The following is a 27,099-nucleotide window of genomic DNA, read 5'->3' on the forward strand; positions in this document are numbered from 1 at the left end:
ATAATAAAACATCTCATATATCTCAGAAAGACAAATGTCTACAACCTGGACTGGGTCACTAGGTTAAGCCACAAGGTGCCAGAAAGACTGAAGTGCTTGCTCCCTAGGTATTTACCTTTCAAATAGTATGTAGTATAAAGCTCCAAGATATTTTTCCATTATGAAAGCTGGAGATATCTGGAGCTTATCTGGCTCATGAACAAAATGTATTTACATTCCATAAGTAAGAGTGAGAATCCAAGATTCCATTTCATCCTGAAGAAGCAAAAACTTTTTTTAAAAAAAATTCTCCCGGGGCGCCTGGGTGGCTCAGTCGGTTGAGTGTCCGACTTCAGCTCAGGTCACGATCTCGCGGTCCGCGAGTTCGAGCCCCGCGTCAGGCTCTGGGCTGATGGCTCAGAGCCTGGAGCCTGCTTCTGATTCTGTGTCTCCCTCTCTCTCTGCCCCTCCCCCGTTCATGCTGTGTCTCTCTCTGTCTCAAAAATAAATAAACGTTAAAAAAAATTTTTTTTAAATAAAAAAAATTCTCCCTTCTGGGGAGGAAAAAGGGACTTCTGTCTCTTATTGCATGTAAATAGAGACAGTCTGTCATTCTCCACCTTTCACATATGGAGCGTTTAGATAGTCATGAGGAGGGAAATTACCCATTTGACTTTTATTTCATCACACCAAGGGTAATAATTACATAAAGAAGGACTGGTTCACTTATTTATTATAAGATAATAAGAAATGGGTGTCTGATCAGAACATCATGTGTTCACATTCAGGGAAATATTAATAAAGATGAAAATTTCAAACTCAATAGAACTCCAAACACAAGGATAGTTCACCCTCACCCATAGGCTATTTTCCATGAAACTCCTTAAGGTGCTCAGAAAAAAGATTGGAGGCAGTGTAAGACACTAGAGAGAGCTTTCCTTTATGATGCTGGTGTACAGAAGATTAGAAGCTGCTGGTTGAAAGACATCTGAACTCATCCTTCACACAAAGCAAAAGCCGTAAAGTATTGGGGAACTGACAGCAAGCCCTCTCACTCTCAAAGGAAAAGATTGATTCCAGCTGCCAGAGTGTAGAAGGGGTAGGGGAATAAAAAGAACTCTGCCCAAAGGATGGGGAGAGGGGTAAAGGGCATAGTCTCAGACACAGTATCTTAAACCAATACCATTAAAAATCTGTCACTATTGTGGGAGATGTGAGAAACTTTCTCCTGAACAATAAAAAGATAAAAGTCAGGGAAAAAAGGCAATATTTGGCTACCATAGTAAGTAGGGCAGAAACAATGAATAAGCCCTATCCCCAAAGGTCCAGACATTCAAATCCCCCTTAAGACTGTGGCTAGATTAGTAAAACAACCATATCTGTGACCCATGACAAATTTAGTAATCATTCATATGACAAGGAATGCCTTTTTTTTCCCAGAGGGGCAAGAGCATCCAGAGAGACTCATTTTATGGTAAAGACATATAGACATAAATGAAAACTAACTATAAAACATGCATACTGGTATATATACCCCAACATCCCAGCCTCCATTCCAAACTCAAGGCAATGACACCCAATATCGTTAGCAAAATGTCAAGCACAGGTACAGAATAACATAATTTTGGCTAAACTCCAGACCAGACTGATAAAACCACCACAGTGACTAAATGAAAGAAGTGTGCCCATTTTCAGGCATATATAATTTACTTAAGTCTCTACTACAAGTGATATTGAAGATTTAATAAGAAATTAAATACACACAAAAAATCAGGGTTAAAAAAATGTTGAGAACCAAAATAATAAACATGATAAGAAACAGAAATGACCCAGGTGCAGAGATTATTAGAAAATGTCTTTAGAATAATGGTGATTAATAGGTTAATATAAACAACATGAATAAATAGTTTCAGAAGAGATGGAAATGATGAATTATGCTAAAATGTCAAATGAAATACTAAAATTTAATAAAGTATCAGAAATAAATCATTCTTTTTATGAGATCATAAATAGACTTAAGATAGCTAAAAAATAAATGAATTTGGAGATTTTAATACAATTTATCAAGACTAAAAAACATAAGAAAACAAAGCAAACAAAAGTTTAAAACACATGCAAGAACTGTGGGACAATAGCCAATGATCTAATATATATGCAATTGGAGATCCAGAGGAAGAGAGTAAAGGTGACAGAGAAAAAAAATTGAATAGATTATGGCCAAGAATTTTTTTAAAAAATGATGAAAGACATCAAACTCTCAAAACTCAAGAGTACTACAAAAATGGTAAATGCAACAACAACACAGCTCTAAACACATTATATTCAAACTGCTGAAAATCAAAAGTAGAGAAAATTTTGAAGGCCACCATAGAAAAAAGACACATTGCACATAGAAAAACAAAGATACAAATTACTGTAGAGTGGAGGGTAGCCAAGATGGCAGAGTAAGAGGACCCTAAGCTCACCTCTTCATATGGACACAACTAGATAATACTCACATCAGTGTAAATAACCCCAAAAAATGACTCAAGCCTGGCAGAACAAATTCCACAACTAAATATAGAGAAGAGGTCACATTGAAGAGGGTAGGAAGGATGGAGACACAGTGGGGAGTAAAACTATGGTATTCTGCAGGGTGGAGGGGGAGGGAGCTGCAAGTGAAGATAAGGGCAAGAGACAGACTATCACACCAGGGAGTCCACATGTGGAAGATGAGTCCCCATAACATTTGGCTTTGAAAACTAGAGGGACCGAATTTTGTGAGTGCTTACAACCAGCAAGACTTACAGCCTGGAACTTAAAAAAAACAGAGGGTTCAGCTCTGGGATAGCCCAGAGAGCAAGACGAAGCTAAGTCCCCATCCTTAAAATAACAGCATGATAAATAGCTCAAGGATGTATAGGAACATTTTGGAAAATGCAGGTGAACATGGGAGGGAGATTTATTTATGCACCACAGAGCATGTCCCAGGGACACAGTTATTGAAGGGACCTCCCTAGGAACAAAGGAGCTGGCAGATGCTATCTCCCTCCCTGTCTGTCAGCATAAACACACAGCCACCTGCAGGATCCAGGGTGTTGCCCACATTCACTACCCAACTTGCTTACACCAAGTGTGCCTCATTGCACTTTGGCAGATCTACCCTTTCCCAATCACATTTGCCTCAGTCCAGGTGCATCTGTTCCTTTCCCCCAGAATACCAGCACAGATCTTTCCAACTCATGCATTTTTGTGGGACCTTGGTCCTAGCAGCAGTGGTCATGGGTTCTGTAGAATCCTGAGGTACACCTTGTTAAAATTGCACACCCCATCCATGCAGCCCTGGTTCTAGCAGAGACATGGACAGGTCATATTTTGTAAGCAGACTGTGCACACACCCTAGCTGAGGATAAAACACTGCCCACAAATGGCAAAGAGAGCCTCTGCAGATGACTTATGGGAAGAATGGCCAGGACTCTCAACGGCAATGCACACACAACACACATAGAAGACACCCCTGAAGGGTGAGGTTCAGGTGAACAGGAGATACTACACTGCAGGGCAGTACAGGAACTTCTTTATGAGCCCATTACTTTCAAGAACAGGAGATGTAGCTGAACTCTTTCTTTCTTTCTTTCTTTCTTTCTTTCTTTCTTTCTTTCTTTCTTTTCCTTCCTTCCTTCCTTCCTTCCTTCCTTCCTTCCTTCCTTTCTTCCTTCCTTCCTTCTGATAATTTGAGAGAGAGAGAGACTGGAAAGGGGAGGAGAGAGAGAGAGAGAGAGAGAGAGAGAGAGAATATTAAGCAGGCTCCACACTCAGCACAGAGCCCAATGCAGGGCTTGATCCCACAACCTTGGGATCATGGCCTTAGCTAAAATCAAGAGTTGTATGCTCAGAGTGCCTGGGTGGCTCAGTCGGTTAAGTGTCCAACTTCAGCTCAGGTCATGATCTTGTAGTTCGTAAGTTAAAGCCCTGCGTCGGGCTCTGTGCTGACAGCTCAGAGCCTGGACCCTGCCACAGATTCTCTGTGTCCCTCTCTCTTTGCCCCTCCCCCTTTGGCCCTCCCCCACTCTCTCTCTCTCTGTCTCTCTCTCTGTCTCTCTGTCTCTCTCTCTCTCTCTCAAAAATAAAGATTAAAAAAATTAACAACAACAACAACAACAACAAAACAGTTGGATGTCCAACCAACTGAGCCACCCAGATTCCCCATAGCTGACTTTCCTAATGTACAGAAACATACAAAATGAGGAGACAGAGGAATCTGCTTAAATGAAAGAACAGAACAAAACCACAGAAAGACACCTAAGTGAAATGGATATAAGTAATATGCATGATAGAGAATTTAAGTAATCATCAGAAAGATACTCAATGGACATAAGAAGAGTGGAGGACCTCAGTAAGACCCTTAACAAAGAGATAGAAAACATAAAAAAGAAACAATCAGAAAAGAACACAATGAGTAAAATTAAAAATATATGAAATAGCATAAATAGCTGGCTAGAGGAAGCAGAGGAATGAATTAGCAACGTGCAGGACAGAGTAATGGAAAGTAATCAAGCTGAGAAGTTGAGAGAAAAAAATATGCAAAATGAGAATAGACTCAGAAAACTCGATGACTCCATCAAGCATGACAACATTTGCATTATAGGGGTTCCAGAAGAAGAGAGAAAAGGGGGCAGAAATTTTACTTGAAGAAGTAATAAGTAAAAACTTCATGAATCTGGGGAAGGAAACAGATATCCAGATTCAGCAAGCACAGAGATTCCCCAACAAAATCAACCCAAGGAAGTCCACATCTACATATAGTAATTAAAAAGTAGTGACAAAGAGAGAATTTTAAAAGCAGCAAAAGAAGACAGCTACACACAAGGGAAAGCCCATAAGGCTATCTGTGAATTTTTCAGCAGAAACTTGGCAGGCCAGAAGTGAGTGGCATAATACATTCAAAGTGCTGAAAGAAAAAAATCTGCAACCAAGAATATTCTATCCAGAAAGGCTATCATTTAGAATAGGAGGAGAGAAAAAGAGTTTCTCAGAAAAACAAAAGCTAAAGGAATTCATGACCACTAAACCAGAACTATAAGAAATGTTAAAAAGGACTCTTTGAATGGAAAGGAAAGAACATAAGCAAAAGTAAGGAAAGTAGGAAACACAAAAGCAGTACAATTAAGTGCATAGATAAAAATCAGTCAAAGGATTCACAAATAAAAGGATGTAAAGTATGATACCATATCAAAAACCTGGAAAAGAGGAGTAGTGAAGAATGGGCTCAATTGCAATAAAAGGAGACAGAGTATAAGAGCAAAATTTAAAAAAAAAAGATAAAATAGAAACAACTAGCATGATGACAAATATAAATATAGCCATATCAATAATTAGATTAAACATAAATGTCTGAAAATCCCCAGGTATAAATGGTCTAAAATACAGAAATTGTCTGATTCAATTCAAAATCAGGATCTAATTCTATGCTATCTGCATGAAGCATTCTGGATATCAAGATATAGGCACATTTTAAAAGTAAATATATGCATAAGATGCACTATGCAAACACTAATCAAAATAAAGCTGACATGGATATATTGTCTAATAAAGTACACTTCAGAATAAGAAATATTGCCATGGATAGGCACAGACATTATTAATGATAAAGTGGTGAGTTCATTGAGAAGACATGACAATTTTCAACGTGTATGCACCTAACAGCAGAGCTTTAAAATACATGAAACACAAAATGATGGAACTGAAAAAAGTATAGTTGAAAAGTCAATATTCTGCTCTCATTAACCAACAGAATAAATAGATAATGTTGGGTATAGATAGTCCTCGACTTATGGTGGTCTGACTCAACAATGTTTTAATTTTACAATGGTGTGAAATAAACACATATTTAGTAGACATCATATTTTGAATTTTGAATTTTGATATTTTCCAAGGCTAATGATATGCAGATCATACTCTCACGATGCTGGGCAGTATCAGTGAGTAGCAACTCCCACTGATTATGAGCGTAAATAACTGATAAAACCATTTTTTATCCATATGACAATTCCGTTTTTTCACTTTCAGTATTATATTTAATAAAGTACATGAATTATTCAATACTTTATTGTGACACACCTCAATAATAAGATGGCAAATAATGCAATAAAAAATGAACAAAGATTTGAATAATACTTTATTAAAAAAACATATAGAGACAGCAAGTAAGGGTGTAAAAATGTCCTTAACATCATTAGTCATTCAGGAAAATATAATTAAAATCACAGTGATATACCATTACATGCTGGTAAAGATGCAGAGCAAGTGTGACCCTCAAGAATTATTGGTGAAGGGGCGCCTGGGTGGCGCAGTCGGTTAAGCGTCCGACTTCAGCCAATTCACGATCTCGCGGTCAGTGAGTTCAAGCCCCGCATCAGGCTCTGGGCTGATGGCCCAGAGCCTGGAGCCTGTTTCCGATTCTGTGTCTCCCTCTCTCTCTGCCCCTCCCCCGTTCGTGCTCTGTCTCTCTCTCTCTGTCCCAAAAATAAAACAAACGTTGAAAAAAAAAATAAAAAAAAAAAAAGAATTATTGGTGAAAAAGTGCAAAAGTTATTATTATTTGGAAATTAATCTTATAATTTCTAATATAGCTAAACATATTTATTGTATTAACTAGCAATCTTTCGTGTATGCCTTTTTTTTTACCCAGGAGAAATAAAAATACATATTTCTGTAGTTAAATATCTAATCCCTGAAGAAATTCTTAGTTTTGAAGAAATCCTGTTTTTTGTAATTTTTTACTATATGTTGTGTTAATATTAACTACCCATTTTTTTTTCAACATTTATTTATTTTTGAGAGACAGAGACAGAAGATGAGCGGGGAGTGGCATAGAGAGAGAGGGAGACAGAATCCAAAGCAGGCTCCAGGCTCTGAGCTGTCAGCACAGAGCCCCACACAGGGCTCGAATTCACGAACCATGAGATCATGACTTGACCCCAAGTCAGACATTTAGCTGACTGAGCCACCGAGGCACCCCTTAACTACGCATGGTCTTAAAATCATGATAGGTTTCTTTTCTTGTGTGGATTAGACAATTATGTAACTTCTGGGTTGGACAATAATTTTTTCAAAAAGGGCAAAATATTTGTTTATTTACATGTGGATATGTTTATGGAGGAAATGACAGTAAAAAATAAACTTTCATTTATAAGCCTGAACTTCACCAAAACTTCCCTATAACTCAACATGCCATTAATAGTTTGTTCTTTCTCGTTAAGGAGTAAATAGAGTTAGCAAATTTTTATGGTTATATTTTGTTTAAGAAAGCAAAACTAAAATTTCTAAGCATCTCTTTGGTAAGACTATGTATATATATATATACATATATATGTGTATATATATGTATATATGTATATAAATATGTATACATATACACAGACAAATATATATATATACATATACACATATATATCTATCATGATTACCAATTTACTGTGGAAAATATGGTTTTTCATTGAGTGTGCTTGTTTACTATGTAATATTGCTATTAAAATATAGAAACTTGATTAAAACTGCCAAAAAAGTGGTAACATAACTAAAACTGTGTATTACAAATGGCTCATTTTCTCTGCTCTGTGACACACACACACACACACACACACACACCACATACCAAACAACCAACAGTCCACTTTAGAGGCAATAGCCATATTTTTGCCTAAAGAGTGGACTGTAACTTGTTAATAAAGTAGATTTGAGGAAAAAGCTTGCACTCAAATTAATGATGTTAATTCAATAATATCTAAATTTATTTATTCATCCATGTAAAAAATATTTATTGAATGCTTACTGTGTTCCAAATATTGTTCTATGTTTTGAGAAGTAAATAAGTAATTTCAGATAGTGCTAATTTCTATGATAGAAATAGAGAAAGGTAAGAGTATAGAAAATGACAGAACAACTCACTGAGAGGAGTTTTTTAAACAAAGAGATGAGTGATGAGAAGAAGCAGGGTTTATCTCATCAATATTTTTAGTGGAAATTGGTTGACTATATTCAACTAAATATCACAAATTTAGGGGCACCTGGGTGGTTCAGTCGGTTAAGCTTCCGACTTCAGCTCAGGTCATGATCTCATGGTTCGTGAGTTTGAGCCCTGCATCGAGCTCTGTGCCAACAGCTCAGATCCTGGAGTCTGCCTCAGATTCTGTTGTCTCCCTCTCTCTCTCTGCCCCTCCCACACTTGCACTCTGTCTCCCTCTCTCTCAAAAATAAACATTCTAAAAACTAAAAAATATATATCATAAATTTAACATGTCCAAAGACAAAGTCTTTACCCTGCAAAACTTTCATTGTCAATTACCTCCAACTGCTCTCAATTCATGGCATCATTATGATGCGATTTCACATTATTATGCCATTAATCTGACAACTATTAGGTGAAAATAGCATCATGGGTACAAAATAGGGTAAGATAAGCAGTAGTGTCTGTGGGGTAATTTAAATATGAAATCAAAGGCCAAGTGTAGTGATAATTGTTTAAGAAAACCATATATTAATTGTCTCTAATATTATTTTGCTTATGGTTAATTCATACTCTCTGAAGGGAAACTAATGAAGTAAGAGACATGTTAGTGTAATGCCCCCAATTTTGAATCCGAGAGACCACCAAGGAGCCAATACCGATGCAAACGGACGAGGGTTTATTTGCAAGCTCGAGCTTGGGCCCAAGTATACCTGACACAGCGGAGCAGGGACTTGGACCCCTAGGTTAAGAAGCATAGCAGTTTTATAGGGGCCAGTGGACAATGAGATTGTAACACACACAGAAAGTTGCACATTCGTGTCAGTCCACACACAGGTGGCCAATTGAATTACAATTTACCCTATAGTAACTGTTTGAACTAGCCTATCACTCTGATCAGAATTGGCGCGCAAGTTTGGAGAGCAAAAGGCGGGGTTTACATTCTTTGGCGGTTAGGGGTTCCGCATTCCTAAATGAGCCGGTTTCCAGTAAGGGTGTGCTCAGCGGCTTGACTAGGGTGGGGGAGTGTCTTAAGCAATAAGTAGATTATGTGGGGGTTATACATGAGATGGTGAGTGTAGCACAAAATGGAGTTAGTCTTGCTCTACTTGTCCAGGGGTAGGGGATTTTTGTTAAATTCCTTGGGTCCCACAGTTAGGAGTAACTCTAGATTTGTAATTGCAATTAAAATCTTTAGATTTGTAATTATCTTTTAAGCCTTTAGAATTTGTATGACCGTTGCTCTCCAAAAATGCCTTATACTCAAAATTTAGGTGTGTAAATTTATTTTTTTATTTTTTTTTTCAACGTTTATTTATTTTTGGGACAGAGAGAGACAGAGCATGAATGGGGGAGGGGCAGAGAGAGAGGGAGACACAGAATCGGAAACAGGCTCCAGGCTCTGAGCCATCAGCCCAGAGCCTGACGGGGGCTCGAACTCACGGACCGCGAGATCGTGACCTGGCTGAAGTCGGACGCTTAACCGACTGCGCCACCCAGGCGCCCCTAGGTGTGTAAATTTAAATGACATTCTGAAATGAACTTTTTTAAAAAGACTAAATCTAAGATTCAATTAAAGTTAAAATGTTTATTTAAATGTATAACAAATTTGCAATACCTATTCACCTGATCTAATGAAATAGCTATTACTTTCATAAAAATGTGTTAATAGAAAATTATATCACTTGCTTTAATGTTTACTTAGAACTAAAACATCTAGTTTACTTAGAACTAACCTCTCCAAAAGCATGTCCGTTTTAGTATTGCAATCATTTTAATCTTTATCTTTTCAGAAACCTGATTGCGCATGTGTGCAATATGTTAGGTTAGACTTAACTTTCATTTACCAACGTGTCTATCGGCGAAATGCAAGAATATTTATCTCTTTGCCCCATACTTTAGAATTTTAATAAAGGATTGCACCACGATTTGAGGGTTTAACTTGTTAAGTACATGCATGCACACACGCACATAAATGGATTCTTAGTCACATGTAGAAATGTTTCTTTTTTTTTTTTTTTTTTTAATTTTTTTTTTCAACGTTTATTTATTTTTTTTGGGACAGAGAGAGACAGAGCATGAACGGGGGAGGGGTTAGAGAGAGAGGGAGACACAGAATCGGAAACAGGCTCCAGGCTCTGAGCCATCAGCCCAGAGCCCGACGCGGGGCTCGAACTCACGGACCGCGAGATCGTGACCTGGCTGAAGTCGGACGCTTAACCGACTGCGCCACCCAGGCGCCCCAAGAAATGTTTCTATAAATATGCTTGAGGACATTTTGGTTTTCTACAATCTGTTATAATCAAAACACATTGAATGTTAACATAATTGTTGTGGCATATGTTTTTGGGCTACCTTAATCAAGAATTCCAAAATTGGCCCAAGTCATAAGTAACAGTCAAGCTCCATGAGATCAGAATTAAACTCAGGATACCAAAGCCAATCATCTGAAAATGGTCTTCAAGAGTCAAGCCCAACTGATATTTCATGGATTTTTTTTTATTGCTGAAAATGTTTAATAATGCACTACTTTCTAGATAGCATGGCTCTGTGTCTTGTTAAGGCTATCAAGGGATACAATTACCTTAAAAAAAATAGTCTTGCTTGATAGCATGTTTTTACACATAAGCAACATCACTGGATTCAATCAGACTAAATCAACATACTCCACATAGAGAAATATCCATAATATGAAATCAATGGTCAATGCTATATTCTCTACTTGGGGGGGGGGAGGCTTGTTGAATCCATGACTGAACACTCTTTCCATGCATTTGAGCCAAGGGTAGATTCTTGAGAGGGTCTAACTTTTAGGCAGTGATTTTCATAACATATTTTTTCACAGTTCTATGAAAAACAACTCAGATTACATGGAGACTGAAAAAAAGAGGGAGAGATAATGGGGGAATTAAAACAACCCATTTCTAACTATTTTGCATGGTCCTTAAATTACTCATAAATAATAAATTACAAGCTTAGAAAATTGCTTCAATCCTTTCTAGAGTATAAATATCCAAGAGAAACACTACAAATGTTAGGTTGGAAAATAAGCATAAGGCAGTTTTCCACTTAACATTGGATTTTATTGATCCAAACAAAGATTCAAGAAGATAGATTGAATAAAGGCAGAGGAGAATATAACTAAGAAATGAGGCAATCTTACAAAATCTGGAAATTAGTTATTTTGAAATGGGAAAAATACAAGTATTAACGATGGGCATTCTGGAATGTTTCAGGCACTTTAAATGGTTTTAATAATAAGGGCAGAAAACAACTCTTCTACCCTTAGATGAAAAAAAAAAAGTCTTGCTAATATTAGGTTTAATTATAAGTTTCATGGTGGTTTCACAAAACCTGATCTTAGGACATGGCACTTATGCCATGATAGGAGAAGTTCTGAAAACAATTCTTAAATTAAAATGGTACCAATTCATCCTGGGAAAATTCTACAATATTAGGAAGTAAAATAAGAACAAAGGAAACTAATTTGCTATTCACACACATATATAGCTTAATTATTATGTAATATAAGGTCCATGTGTACTAGAAAAGGAAGCAAGAATACAAACTATAGGAGATTTGGGAAAACCTTGGAATTTGTCTTGGTGTTAAATGGGTTTGTTTTCCATATTCTTTCTTATTTGTTTTTGTTTGTTTATTTGTTTTTGTTTTTGTTTTTGTTTTTGTTTTTGTTTTTTTTAATTATCAATATTAGATATCCACACCTTTAGCAAGGAATGAAATTCCAATAGAGACATCTAAGAGGAGACATACTGGAGTATTCCTACACTAAGGCATTGATTAAGTGGGCTCAGAAGAAAGAAATATTCAGAGTCCACGAAAATATATTTCTAGGCGGTAATATATTACATACAGTTTTTATACCTAATATGTGAATTGTATATAGTTCAATGTGGTATTTATTATATTAATATGCTTTCAAAGTCACCATAAATTGAAGTAGTCCAATTTATGTTCACTAAATGATGTCGCACAAGCAGTATCTACTTTTAATTACATGCTAGCCATTTATATGTCAAACTTATCTTCTATGTTCAATGGAGATAAATGGCCACTCAAGATTTTAGACTAAGTTAATAGTTATTATTTGACTGGGAATGTCAGAGTCAGATAAGTTCTTTACATCTGATTACTGCTTCCTCTATTATTGACAAGAGAGATTAAGCTGAATCATACATTTAATCTTATTTCTACTTCTTATTCTTCCATTTTGCTCATGAACACCTTGTCAGAGATTGAGACAGAGACCAAATTCTCTTTTGTCACTTTATCTCAAGCTTAGCTTTTCATGGTCAAATTGAAGTAGTGTATCTGGTAGTTAAGAGCTCTGTCACAAGAGGGCTAATAGGTTATCAATAAGAAAGACAAGTAACCTGGATTCAAAATCTGGATTCAAAGAGGATTAGAATGGATTATGCTAGGGGCGCCTGGGTGGCACAGTCGGTTAGGCGTCCGACTTCAGCCAGGTCACGATCTCGCGGTCCGTGAGTTTGAGCCCCGCATCAGGCTCTGGGCTGATGGCTCAGAGCCTGGAGCCTGTTTCCGATTCTGTGTCTCCCTCTCTCTCTGCCCCTCCCCCGTTCATGCTCTGTCTCTCTCTGTCCCAAAAATGAATAAACGTTGAAAAAAAATTAAAAAAAAAAAAAAAGAATGGATTATGCTAAGTGAAATTAAGTTGATCAGAGAAAGACAAATAACGTATGATTTCACTCAAGTGTAGAATTTAAGAAACAAAATAGATGAACATATGGAAAGGCAGAAAAAAAGAGAAGGAAAGAAACCACAAAAGACTCTTACTAGTAGAGAAAAAAACTGAGGGTTGAAGGAGGGAGGTTTGTGGGAGATGGGTTAGATGGGTGATGGGTATTAAGGAGGGCGCTTTGTAATGAGCACTAGGTGTTGTATGTAAATAATGAGTTACTGACTTTCTACTCCTGAAGCCAATATTGCATTGTATGTTAACTAACTAAATTTTAAATTAAAAAAAAAAAGAGCACCTGTGTGTGTTTGGAAATAGGAACTAGCCCAATCAGATATTAAAACATACTATAACACCCTATAATTAAAACAGTGTGGTATTGACTGAAAAAAAAAATAAAAAACACCAAAATGATGGTAATATACTATATAATATAAATTATATCTGAAATTGGAAGCAAAAATTACTTTCAAATATATAATACATTGAAATATATAAAATTTATCCAATATCTGAGAATGTATTCCAAATGAATAATAGATCTATATATTAAACATGGAAACATCCAAGTATGTATTAAGCAGTGATTTCAATTTTATTGAGGTTTTGACTATTTTTTTTTCAGAATCTCTTCACCATGAATTGGTTAGAATTGACCAAAAGAAAATGTAAGGCGATATCCAGAAAGATACGTGGTCTCACTTTGTGACTAAATATGATCGACTTATTTCATTATTAGCCTCCAAACTCTGACTTGTCCATACATGTAGTATTTCAAGAGGACTCAGTGGTGACTTTAACATAAAATGGCTGGCATTGATTTTGTGATGAGAAAGTTGAACGAGGCAGAGAAAGTGGTAAAGAAACTGCTAATAAGTTTAAAAAAAGGTAAGCTAACCATTCAAAGACACTGAAAAGGCAATAAATTGTTGTAGCAAGTAGGAAGAATGGTGACCTGTGTTTGTAGTTGCAAAACAATTGGAAAAACTGTTATCAACAGTAAACTGGGAAGACAGAAAATTGTCTAATAAAATCTGTCATCCTGGAAAGATGATTTATAGGAAAAATATCTGAAAGTGTCCATTCATTTGTTTTAATGTCTATGATAAGATACAGAAAGAAAAATAGAACTGAAGAATGAAATATTTAGTTTGCAAGCAGAATTTAGAGATACTAGAGCAGTACCAAATATGATAAGTGAATCTGCTTCTTATCTTCAGACTCTAGTCAGTAAAAATCTCCACAAATAAAATATTAAACAAGGTCTAAGGGTAAGATCAAATCCATGGATATGGTAAGACTTTTTTAAAGAGCTCTACTGAATTTGAGTTAGTGTCTAACAGCCCTTTAAATCTGACAACAGGACTTAGTATTTCCCATGTTGTTCCCCTGAAGATTGATATAATTTTGTAAACAAAGTTTTGTCTTCTAAAGAATACAGAGGTGGCTTTGAGCACATGAAATCCACTTGAATCAGATTCACAGAAAAGTGATAGGTTTTAAAGGAATCGTACTAATGATTATACAACATACTTGGTCTACAATCGATAGAAATTCTTTAAAAAGAAAAAAAGTTTGGGCCCACAATTTTCTATAATCAGGAAACAGGTGGGAATGTTATTCAGCTTTTGTTTTGGTTACCCAGGTGGATGTAATAAATTATTCAAACTTATGCACTCATTGTTTTGTTAGTCCAGAATTAGGATGGAATTTATCTAGGTGCTTTTCTCTTCCCTATCAGGTTGACTGGAATAAATCACTTGACAGCATTCACCTTGTAGTCGCACTGGTTTGGAAGGACCAAGAAAGCTTTACCAAAGTATCTGGCACCTTGTTGCTCTGACACATGGCATCTATCTCTATATAGTTAGGTTAGGCTTCTTCACATGCATATTGGGACTTGTCAACTTGATGATCTTGCAAAGTCTTTGACTCCCATCATACAAAACAGCCCAAGCTAACCTTCTGATGGTGAGAAACATGGGACTCAGGGAAATTCACTTCTAATCCATTCAAAGCTTATTTTTTTCTATTGGTTATTTTTTTGCCAATATCCTCAAAATCAAAAAGTTCTAACTACCTCCTTAGTATCTTAAAATTCTAAAGTATTTGTCTTGGCTTATCCTTAAGAAGAAAGGTAAAAGCCGCATCTCATGTTGTTTATATTCATTTTTTTACAGAGTTTGGTTATCAAGGTGACTATTCCCATAAGAAATCTTAATATGAAATATATGGAATAATATTGCTTTCGTCTAAAAATTACTTCTATGAGAGAGTGAGAATATTTTCTTTAGAAACGAAAAAGTTTTCATGTTTATAACTATTCCTTATTAAAGTGTACTTTAAATAAAATAAGAAATCTCAAAGCATAATAACCCGTAAAATTTCTTCAAACTTCATTTTCAAATATTTTAAGTTATTAACTTTATAGCATCATATTCTAGAGATGTCTCACTTACAGTATTGCATAACTTATGCTCCAGTAGAAAATAATTAATTGTGAAGACGCTATTGCGAAGCTAATTCAGAACACTTATAGATTCCTATATAAATCTATTTTTGAAAAGGTTTTAAAGATAGGCTTTTTAATATATTTTCTGAAACCTAATATCCAACTACTGTGACTTCTTGACAAGTTACTCAAATTTTAATTATATAAAACAATCATTGTTATGATTTTTAATTCTATGGGCCAGAAATTTTGACAATGAACAGTGGAGATGCCTTGCTTCTTCTCACAGTATTGGAGGTGTGAGCTAGAAAGCAAGATGTTGAGGACTGTAATCATCATAAAGCTGGTAGTTGACAGCAGCTATTGGCTGAAAACTTACCTAGGACTGTTGGCCAGACCATCAGAAAGATATGTAGACAAACAAATAATCTGATAGGTGAGAAATGGTATCTCAGTGAAGTTTTAATCCCTATTTCTTTCATTATATGCAAGGTTGATAATTATTTTTATGTTTAAGGATAATTTTTTACTTATTACTTATAACTCACTTTTTTTTTCTTTTAGAACCTATTAATATCTTGCTTGTCTTACTTTTAGAATCTCTTTATATACTGGAGTTATATATTAACTCTTTATTAGTGATATCATTTGAAAATGTGTTTTCTTATTTTACCATCTGTCCATACATGAGAAATACTTTTATTTTTATGTTATCAATTACCATTTACTTCCCTTACATTCTCTGAAATTTTAATCATAGACAATTTTTTTCTTCACTTACAAGAAAGCAACAACTCATATTTTCTTCCTGTTATATGTATTACAAAGCTTTTGCTATGTAACAAAGCACCCAACATTGAGTGGTTTAACATGGGTTGGTAATTTTTTTTTTTTTCTGTAAAGGGCCAGAATATAAGTATTGAAAGTTTTGTAAGCTATATGGTCCCTATTTTGACTGCTCATCTCTGTCATATTTTACTGACTCCTGCTCTCTTCCAACACCTTGATTTTGCAGATAGGGAATGTGGCATTATGCACATGCTTATTACAGCTATTTGCTTCTTAGATGAAAGGAGACAGGAGGCTGAGCCATGAGCAATGGAAAACACTGGAAGAGAGGATCATGCTCAGAGAACAGAATAGTAGTAAATAAACTAAACTCATCCTTGATGATACAGAGGTCAATTAACTGTGAAGTCACTGCTAGGAATAAGATCTGAGTCCCTCTCTAAATAAGAAAATACTATTCTTCAATAATGCATAAAGTAGAATAACAAAATGTTAATAGTTTAATATTATAGAATTTAAACTGCTTATTTTAAATGAACTTATATTAAGTAATATATTAGAAAAATAAAGGAAACTTATTGTTCTTACTGAGCCTGAATAGAATAGGTTTACTGATTCTAAATAGGTCATATTAAAATTGAAAGTATTATAAATCTAATGTTTAAAACATTTTGCATAAAGCAAGGTTACACTAAATATGTAAAACTGACAATGAAAGGCAAAAAAACCATGTGTTATTTTTGAAGTAAAACATAAATAAATTTAAACATAAAATTTGATAAGATATTTAAGAAACAAGAAGTGTGTTAGCAATATATTAGAATGAATAATTTTATAAGTATTCCATAAACGTTGAAAGGCACTTTTCTGGCACATGTTCTGAAAAACAATCATAATATTTTTGGGAAAAAGAGCTGTACTATAAATCACATGAATAGGACACGATTCCAGATTATTAACTTTCACAGAGGATATTACTCTAAAAATTCTCATAGAAGACTATTTATTCTGAAATCTTTATTTGTTTCTAAAAGCCTAGGTAGTCATTTCTGAATGCAACCAATACATTCAGAAACTATCATGTTTTAAAATATATATATAAACAATTTCTATGATATAGGGATCACTGCCTACATCTATCCTTTAGTGATAGTGTGTGTTTTTGTTTGTGTGTGTATGTATGTGGAGAAAGAGGGAGAAAGAGAAAGAAGTTTTGCAATTCTCTTTGGTAAACTGACATTTTTTTTACTGTGATTTTAAATCTAGTAGTTCTGTAAATTTCTATAATGGTACCTTTATTTTCTCAACTGGAAATAATGTCCAGCTGCTCTCACAAGCTGAGAATTGGCCCAGTTAAATTCTGTAGTCAGTAATAACACTTAGCACTGTGATTATTATACCTTATGATCCATACACAGTCATTAAATCTCAGTTTATATGATAATCTTGGTGTTAATGGGAAATACTTCAGTCAATTTAATTTTTCTCTGCCATATTGAGAAAGATACTAATACCAAGGTTTATTCTGATTATTCGCAGTGACTAAAATTATAACTAATTTTGATAGAATAGATAGCTCCCCAACTGTGGCTCATTTTACCAAGGGGAAGAGGGCCTTTGGTTGAATTTATTATCTCATGGAAAAAGTAAGACCTAATATCTAACTTGATACATGCTTGTCACTTATTCGACAATGTCATAATCCTTCTGTGGGGCATATCAAGGACCCATAATGCCAAACATAGTTTACATGGATGATGAGTGCATTTGTTTAAACAAAGGGACCCACTGTTTGTCATGTGGACTTTTGTTTGAAGAAACTATGAAATAATACAAATTATTTTTTGAAAAACTCATCAAAAATATCTACATTATAAAACAACTTTGTTGCAATTCCACTTATACTACAATTGCTAAAACATTATTTTTAGTATTACCTTTAGTGTCTACCCAGTGTGGGAGCTGGCTGGCACTAGCTCAAGAGTCATTCGCATTCACCCCTTTCCAACTCTGTGTTTGCTAATCCTCCATATTGGCAGCTTAAAATTGGCATTTGTAGGGGTATACATACCTCAGAAATAAATTGTAAAATGCTGCAAATCAAGGTTCCTATGGAGATCCCATTGTTAATAGTCACCACCATAGCATACTGAGTCAACTTGCTTGTTACTTTTTAGTTCAGTCTATTTTCTTAACCTATTTTTTTGTTTTTGTTTTTGTTTTTTCCTATGTCTTTGTCCTTTCCTGGTTTTCCAAGTTTGTTTTGTTGTGTTTTGTTTTGTGTTTTCACCGGGTGTATTCTGTGCCAAGTCATTTACTTAGGGTTATATACTAGTGACAGATTTCCTTACTTTTCATTTATCTGAGAATGTCTTGGTTTCCTCTTCATTCTTAAAGGTTATCTTTATCTAGTAAAGACAGAATTCTGGAATTAAAATGATTTTATAACAGCACTTGAGAAATGTTATGTCGTCTTTTTCTGGTTGACATGGTTTCTGGTGAAATATCTGCTGCCATTTGAATTTTATTTTCCCCTCTCAGAAAGGTACTATTTCTTCCTCACTGCTTTCAAGAATTTTGTGTGTGTCATTTGTTTTCAGTTTAATTGTGATAAATCTTGAGGTGGATTTCATTGGAATTATCCTGTGTGAGTTAAATAAGCTCTCAAATCAAGTTAATAAGCTCTCAAATATAGGTTTATGTCTGTTGGTGAATTTAGGAAATTTTTATCCTTATTCTTTTCTTCTCCTTCTGTGACACCCACGATACAAATATTAGATCTTTTGAGATAGTCTCCTGCGCCACTAAGGCCTGTTTATTCTTTTTTTAAAATCTATTTTCTTTGTTATTTGGGTTGGTTCATTTCTTTTTTTATTTTTTTTTAATTTTTAAAAATTTATTTCTGAGAAACAGAGAGAGAGAGAGAGAGAACAGAGTGTGAGTGGAGGAGGGGCAGAGAGGGAGACACAGAACTAGGAGCAGTTTCCAGGCTCTGAGCTGTCAGCACAGAGCCCCTTGTGGGGCTCAAACTCACGAACTGAGATCATGACTGGAGCCAAAGTCAAATGCTCAACCGACTGAGCCACTCAGGTACCCCTCAGAGGTGATGAATGTCATAAATACTCATGTGTCCATGTTCATGGCTAATATGTTAATGCATGAACAGAACATTGCAGAGTATTGGGGATAGGTTTAAATTATGTCTTAACTCACACATGTTATCATAGTATATTGATTTTTGTTTCTTTTTTTATATGTGTGAAGATGTAGATAACTATATATCTTTCATTCATAATAAGAATATTGAAATATTGGTAATTCTATGACATATTATCATCTCTATAATCACATCTTCTCCTCATTTTCTTAGTTCTTATCATTTCAGTGGCAGCCCAGTTGGCTGGATCAATGGATGAAGGGAATCACTTGATTGCATCTGAGTTTATATTTCTGGGACTCACTCATTAATGGGAGATCCAGCTTCTCCTCCTGGTGTTCTCCTCTGTGCTCTATATGGCAAGCATGACCGGAAACATCCTCATTGTGTTTTATGCGACCATTGATCCTCACTTACATTCACCTAAGTACTTCTTACTGGCTCATCTCTTTTTCATTGACTTAGGAGCCTGCTCTGCCAAGATGCTTCACCCAAGATGATTTATGACCTTTTCAGAAAGCGCAAAGCCATCTCCTTTGGAGGCTGCATTGTCCAAATCTTCGTCCACGTCATTGGTGGTGTGGAGATGGTACTTCTCGTCACTATGGCCTTTGACAGATATGTTGCCATTTGTAAGCCTCTCCACTACTTGACCATCATAAGCCCACGAATGTGCATTTTGTTTCTGGCTGCTGCCTGGGCTCTTGGTGTCAGTCACTCATTGTTCCAACTAGCATTTATTGTTATTTTACCCTTCTGTGGTCCAAATGTATTGCTTTTACTGTGTGTATAGCTTTTACTGTGTGTATAGCTTTTACTGTGTGCTTTATACTGTGTGTATAACTTTTACTGTGACCTTCCTTGGTTCCTCAGACTGGCCTGTAGAGATACCCACAGATTGCAGTTCATGGTCACTGTTAACAGTGGGTTTATCTGTGTTGGTTCCTTCTTTATACTCTTCATCTCCTACATCTTCATCCTTTTTACTCTTTGGAAACATTCCTTAGGTGGTTCATCCAAAGCCGTTTCCACCCTGTCAGCTCACACCACTGTGGTCCTTTTGTTCTTCGGTCCAACCATGTTTGTTTCTACATAAAAATATGGAATGCTTCATGAGTTGGTGTGTCATCCTTGTGCAGGAGTCATGCTAATCTTGTCTGTATCATTCAAATTTTAGTATATGTACTGCCAAAACAAGCGCTGAGTTGGTTAATTTCTATTGTTCTTCTTAAAGTTTACAGATTTTTTTTCCCTGCCTTCTTCATTTTGCTATTGAACCTATCCGTTGAGATTTTTATTTGATTACAGTATTTTTTAGTTCTAAAATTGCTTCTTCTATCTTCAATTTCTTTCCTGAGACTTTCTGTTTTATATTTATTTCAAAATGATTATAATTGCACATTGAAGCATTTGATATGATAGCTGGTTTAAAATCCTTTTCTGATAATTCTGACTTCTGAGTTATTTCAAATTGGGATCTATTGATCATTCTTTCTCATTCAAATAGAGACTTTCCTGGTTTATAGTTTGATGAGTGATTCTCTCGTTTTCTGGATATTTTGGGCATTATGGTTGAAAACTTGGGTCTTATTAAAATCTGTTTTAGCAATTCTCCTAGGATAGTGTTCCAGAGAGGGAAAAGAAGCACTGTTTTTTTATTGACAGATGGAGGTGAGAGTCCAGATGCTTCTTTCAATCTTCTTTGATACCACAGGGGGAGAGAGGATACCTCATTACTGCTGGAATTTCAGGCTTTGAACTAGATATCCACTGACATCATCTTGACTGAGAGGAAGAGGAATGCATCATTGCTGTTCTCTATGTGGCCTCCACTGTGATGATAGGGAGCAGGTAAGAGTCCTGAATCTCCTCAGAGCCTCCTCTGACACCCCAATGGGAAGAAGGGATGCTTTGTTGCTATTCAATAGTGGTAAAGACTAGGTTCTCCACATATTCGCCACTGGCACCAGAAGAGAGGAGCATATTACTTCCAAGTAGGGGTAAACGTCCTGAATTCCCATTGCATTTAGCCTTCTCTGACACCACTCTACCAGAGAGTAGGTGGTTAGGAGTTTCTTATAATAGCCTGGTGAGGATGGGAGTCTAGTCTCCTCACTCAGTCTTTGCTGATGGGGGTAAGAGTAGCACTACAGTATTTTTCTTTGGTATTTGTCTGAAGTAGGATGGTCGCTGCCTGAAAGTTTTATAACTTGCTTGGCCATCACTTTCCTGGTCATTGAGCTAGAAAAAGTTGGTTTTTCATGGGTATTTTGGCTTATGACCATTGACATTTCCATGTTACTGACTTCATCATCAAGTCTGGGATACATAAGGCAAAAAAGGAAACTCAGGAAAGTCACTGCTGTGTCATTCCTTGGTTATCACAGTTTCTAACAGCCTGCCTCCTTCTCTCCACATTTTAGAATCTTCTTATATTTATTCTATATATATATAGTTTCAAGGATTTTTAGCTCTACTAACTAGAGAAATAAGGAAAAGTATGTCTAGTTCATGTTGTCTAGAACCACTTTCATCTGACTTGCCAAATCCAGCGAATCTGCAGGCAAGTGTGTGTGCTTGTGTATATGCATGTGTATGTGAAAATGTTATTCAGATTTAAGTCTGATGTATTGACACAGAGAATGAAGTGGGAAAGTGTCTGTGATGCAATATCAAATATGGAATTTTCAAAATGGCTTGAGGTATGATAGCATTACTTGAAAAAATGCATTATATGCTAATTCATTTTTTAAGAATCACAATATTCAGAGGCACTTGGGTGGCTCAGTAGGTTAAGCATCTGACTCTTGATTTCAGCTCAGGTCATGCTCTCACGGTTCATGAGTTCAAGCCCCACATTGGGACAGTGCAGAGCCTGCTTGGGATTCTCTCTCTCTCTCTCTCTCTTTCTCTCTCTCCCTCTGCCTGTCTCCCACTTGCTCTTTTTTTCTCTCTCTCTTTCAAAATAAATAAACTTAAAAAGAAGAATCACAACATCATTTAGGTGTTTAGATTGTGTATTACAAAATATTATTAACTCATTGCTCTAAAATCTCTAAACAATCTCATTATTTTAGAATTTTGCACTTACAAATTCACAATTTTGTGAAGGCCTTATCAACATTAATATGGCCTCTAGTTTTGGTTCTTTTGCTATGGGAACACCTGTCCTAAAATTTTATAATGTAACAGAGAGTGATATCCTCACAACTATATTAGTCACTAGGCACAAGGAGGGACCAGAGTAGAGGAACTGAATCAGCTCTTGAATTAGCTCTTGATTCAAATTGACTAAGTATTTGTTTGGACATTTATCTCCTATCAGAATGAGACTGGGGAAGTTCCTTAAAATTTCCATCATTCAATTGCCTCATCTGAAAAATGAAGACAAAAGTATCCCCAAAGGATTTATAATTATATATAAATAAGGTAATATATATAAATTCCTTAGACAAGTTACTGGCACACAGGAAACTCTCAGTAAATATCAGCTACTAATAAACATTAACTATTAATGTTATTATACTTAAATACAAGCCAGGTTGTTTTCGTATAACCTACATTGACTAGTTTCATTCAAAATGGTACCCTTGTCAAAAGAAGACATCATCAGAGAGTGTATTACTGAACACTTTGTGGGGTTTTTTTGGTATTTTACTTTATTCTATAATATAGTCTCAGTCACAGAATAGAGATATAAATGTAAATGGATCGCTTTATTTTTCTCATGTTATAGTAAAATGGTTACACTTATTGGGTGCTTATTAAACGCTAGAGGTTCTTCTAAGTGTTTTTTATGGTACTGTTATCTCAATTGCTCAGATTAGGAAACTGAGGCAAAAAAAAAGTAGTGACAAAAAGTTACATAGCTGTTATGAAGTGGAATTAGTTTGCCACAGAAATCATTTTTTTAATGTTTATTTATACTTAGAGAGAGACAGACAGAGAGACAGAGACAGGGACAAAGTGTGAACAGGGTAGGGGCAGAGAGAGAGGGAGATACAAATTTGAAGCAGGCTCCAGGCTCTGAACTGTCATCACAGAGCCCAATGCTGGGCTCAAACTCATGGACTCAGAGGTCATGATCTGAGCTGAACTCAGATGCCCAGCCAGCTGAGCCACCCAGGCGCCCCAAGATCATATTTTTGAGAAACACAATAAATATTTTGTATGTAATTTTAGTATAATCTGAAATCCTTTAAAATTATAAATAAGGAAAAATTAATAATTATATATGAATTTAAATCCTCACTACATCATACTGCACAGTAAAACCATTCACATTGGAGTAAAATACAAAAAGTCTAAGAAATCAACACAAATGAAGATCATTACATATATTTAATCCATCAATGAAACAGAACTATAGCAAAAATTGTCAAAATTGAAAACATTCTCAATATAATAAAAAAGGTAATTGTTAAAATTTTTAATTTTTTTTTTCAACGTTTTTATTTATTTTTGGGACAGAGAGAGACAGAGCATGAACAGGGGAGGGGCAGAGAGAGAGGGAGACACAGAATCGGAAACAGGCTCCAGGCTCTGAGCCATCAGCCCAGAGCCCGACGCGGGGCTCGAACTCACGGACCGCAAGATTGTGACCTGGCTGAAGTCGGACGCTTAACCGACTGCGCCACCCAGGCGCCCCTAAAATTTTTAAATAAAACTATGAGTTTCAAGAAAACAAGTCATTTCTTGTTTTTATATTTATCTATACAAATTTACCTATATATGTGTGTGTGTCCATATATACTATGTTCTTTAAAAATACTACAACAAAATTACTATTGTTATTATTTATAATAATTTTGTTGTATTTTTAAAGATATCACCAGAATAATATATATATATAATTTATTATGTATTATATATATTTTAACAACCTCAAAAAATAGTGCTCTCTTGTTTATTTCTAACTTGCGAATCTAGAGTGACCACATTGTATTTCATTAAGATATGTATACCTTAAAAAAACAAATATATACAATTTTCAAATTATTTTTAACGTCTATTTATTTTTGAGAGAGGGAGAGACCAGAGCACAAGTCGGGAAAGGACAGAGAGAGAAGGAGACACAGAATATGAAGCTATCTTCAGGCTCTGAGCTGTAAGCACAGAGCCCGATGTGGGGTTCGAACTCATGAACCATGAGATCATGACCTGAGCCAAAGTTGGATGCTTAACCAACTGAGCCACCCAGGCACGCCTGCAATTTTTTCTTATGTTTAGTATGTAAACTTCCCTAAACTTAATTTTTTCACCAATTTGCAGTGAAATGTGGAAATCTACACAGCAGCTTTTTTCAGGGCTCTTAAATTTTTTCACTCGTATAACTAGGTATTGAGAATTGAATAATTCAATAACCATGGCAACGGTAAAATAATTTAGTTGACAGGTTACCATAATTATTTTGTTATCAGAAAAATTATCACTTATTTCTTTATATCAGTTTGTTGTATATCTCATAGTTTCAGCATAAGCTGATGAACTGTTCTGTCATAGTCTGAAAATGATTTATAACATTTTTTGATTTAAATGACTTTCATCATAGTATTTCATGAAGTTTTATAAACCTATAATATCAGCAGTGCAAAATATTTATTTTGAAGTGTGCTAATTTAATTAAAATGCCTAGTTAAATTACCTTGTTTAAAAGTAAAAATGTTTTTATTCAGTTATTCTAAGATTATTTGAACTACATTTTTTGAGAAGGAAGAGATTCTTTAGAGTCTATATATTTTTTTCTGTTCTTACTTTATGTTGTGTATATAGTATCTATTTAATATTTTTGTTTCAAGAAATAACACTGAGCTGGGAAAACCATCAAAATATGGAAAAAAATCAGGTACAGAGCTATGAAAATCCAGTTCATAATGGCACCATTATAACAATACTGACATTAATATGGTAGTGATGGAGACAAAAAGAGCCAAGGGGATATTTAAAAGGTTGAAGGTTGAAACAAAAGATTTTTTTAAAATGATCCATATTTTTGGGTCGCCTGGGTGACTCAGTTAAGCATCTGACTCTTGGACTTGGCACAGGTCATGATCTTGCGGTTTCACGAGTTCTAGCCTGCATCAGGCTCTGCACTGGCAGCACGGAGGCTCCTTGGGATTCTGTGTCTCCCTCTCTCTGACCCTTCCTAATCACACTGTCTCTGTCTCTCTCAAAATAAATAAATAAACTTTAAAAAAATAAAAATAAAATTATGAATATTTTTAAGTGGCCTAGTCCAACATCTTGGTTTTACAAATAGGAAACCTGGCATTGGGTATGGTTTATCATGGCCTTGGCTTAACAGTAAGCTTTATCCTTCAAATTGTTTATCTATGCTAGTCCAATTACTCATTTCTCTTTCACTTTGACAATGTCTATGCTGCACAACAAGAAGAGGTTGTATGGTACTGTATTAAGAATAACTAAGTAAGCCCCAAACAGCCTACTTGGAAGAAAATAAGGGTTTTCCTATACCCTCTTCCACCTCTATGTATGCAAGAGCAGCAACAGGGAGGGAAGTCAGAAGTTTGATACAAGTCCAAGTGAGTGGTGATGCTGGCCCGCATAAGAGTGATACAATTATACGGAAAGAAGAGATGAGTTTGAGATGTGGTCTTGAGGTGGAAGGGGAAAATTTGCTGACACAATTAGATGAAGGGGAATTAGGGAAGAGGAGGAATCAAAGATGATAGGCTTCTCACATCTGGCATGACCAATTGGTACCACTTTCTGAGACAAGAAGACTGTAAGTGGATTCATTTTGGAAAAGGGAAGAGCTCAATTTTAGTCATAATTTAAGAAGTATTTATAGTACTAAGAAGGAGAGATCATTTAAATAGTTGGATGATTTAGCCTAAAGCACAGAGAAGTGGTTTTATCTAGAGCATCTATTCAAGTGTCCCTAACCTAATGATATATGATTCAAAGTCATGGCGGTAAACATGATCAATTAAAAGAGAAAATGTAGATTGTTCTCCAAATGCCAAACATCAATACTATTAATGAAAATCACAGTAAGGATATTATCTTAATAATTATATTATTATTTTATATTAGTATTAATACTGAATATTAATTTACATGCTTATAAAATCATAGTATTAACACTATTGATTTTAATTATTATTAAATATTAATAATAAACCCTAATGTTTGATATAGCTTGGTGGAAGGAAATTGAAGGCTTGAGGATAAACAGAAAATTCTTAATAGGATCTAGAGGTAAGATTTATATATGTCAACAACAAAAAGCTTAAGGAGACAATAACCTTACAATTAACAATCTGTTTCTAAAAAAATATGAATAAACTATAGCAAAACAAAAATTGAGTCTAAGAAAGAAAAAACTCTAGACCTCAATAACTTCAGGTATACACATTTCATAGTAGAAAATGCTAAGAATTATATTTTATATTGGCTAAGGTATAATCCATCTTTAAAAATGAAGAGTCATTGTTGTATCTTATCTCCTATTTCTTGATTGTTTCACCAGAAAAACAGAAATGTAATGAAAAACTGACATGTACAAAATGAGAGTGCAGAATTCAAACTACATCGCTGCCATGAAATACTTTGTTGACATATGAAGTCACCAATATTTGACTATTTTGATCCATAAAAACTGGCAAAGTAATCAACAAAAAAGAAATACTATGAAGTGTTTGAAGACCACATTTAAAACCTCACTTTGTTTGAAAGTAATAAAAACAAAATCCCTACTTTCACCAAGCTTACATTCTAGGAACATAAATAAGCTTGACCTAATAGATGTTGAAACAGATTAGAGAGACAGAGGAAGATAAAGTTTTCTGAACTCCTCAGTATTTCTGCAAGAAACCCTAGCCTCCTGAAATGTGTATGATATATAGATAGATAGATAGATAGATAGATAGATAGATGATAGATAATATTTGCTTTCATTTCCCCCAGAAATACTTCACTCATAACATACTATTAGCATTAGATTGGTGACCATTTGTCTAGTTTATTGATTTTATTGAAAGGAATAGTGAAAT

General features: G+C 35.2%; 1 non-coding gene and 1 pseudogene across 1 annotated transcript; one reads left to right on the forward strand and one right to left on the reverse strand.

Moving 5' to 3' along the window:
• Positions 1-19,335: 19,335 nt before the first annotated feature.
• On the forward strand, positions 19,336-20,180 carry LOC123596367 (annotated as a pseudogene).
• On the reverse strand, positions 20,179-20,285 carry LOC123596542. The gene has a single exon (XR_006711718.1). It is a non-coding gene; the product is annotated as a U6 spliceosomal RNA (small nuclear RNA).
• Between the last annotated feature and the right edge of the window lie 6,814 nt (positions 20,286-27,099).

The sequence above is a fragment of the Leopardus geoffroyi genome, chromosome B1, assembly GCF_018350155.1.
Source record: "Leopardus geoffroyi isolate Oge1 chromosome B1, O.geoffroyi_Oge1_pat1.0, whole genome shotgun sequence".
In the NCBI taxonomy this organism is placed as follows: domain Eukaryota; kingdom Metazoa; phylum Chordata; class Mammalia; order Carnivora; family Felidae; genus Leopardus; species Leopardus geoffroyi.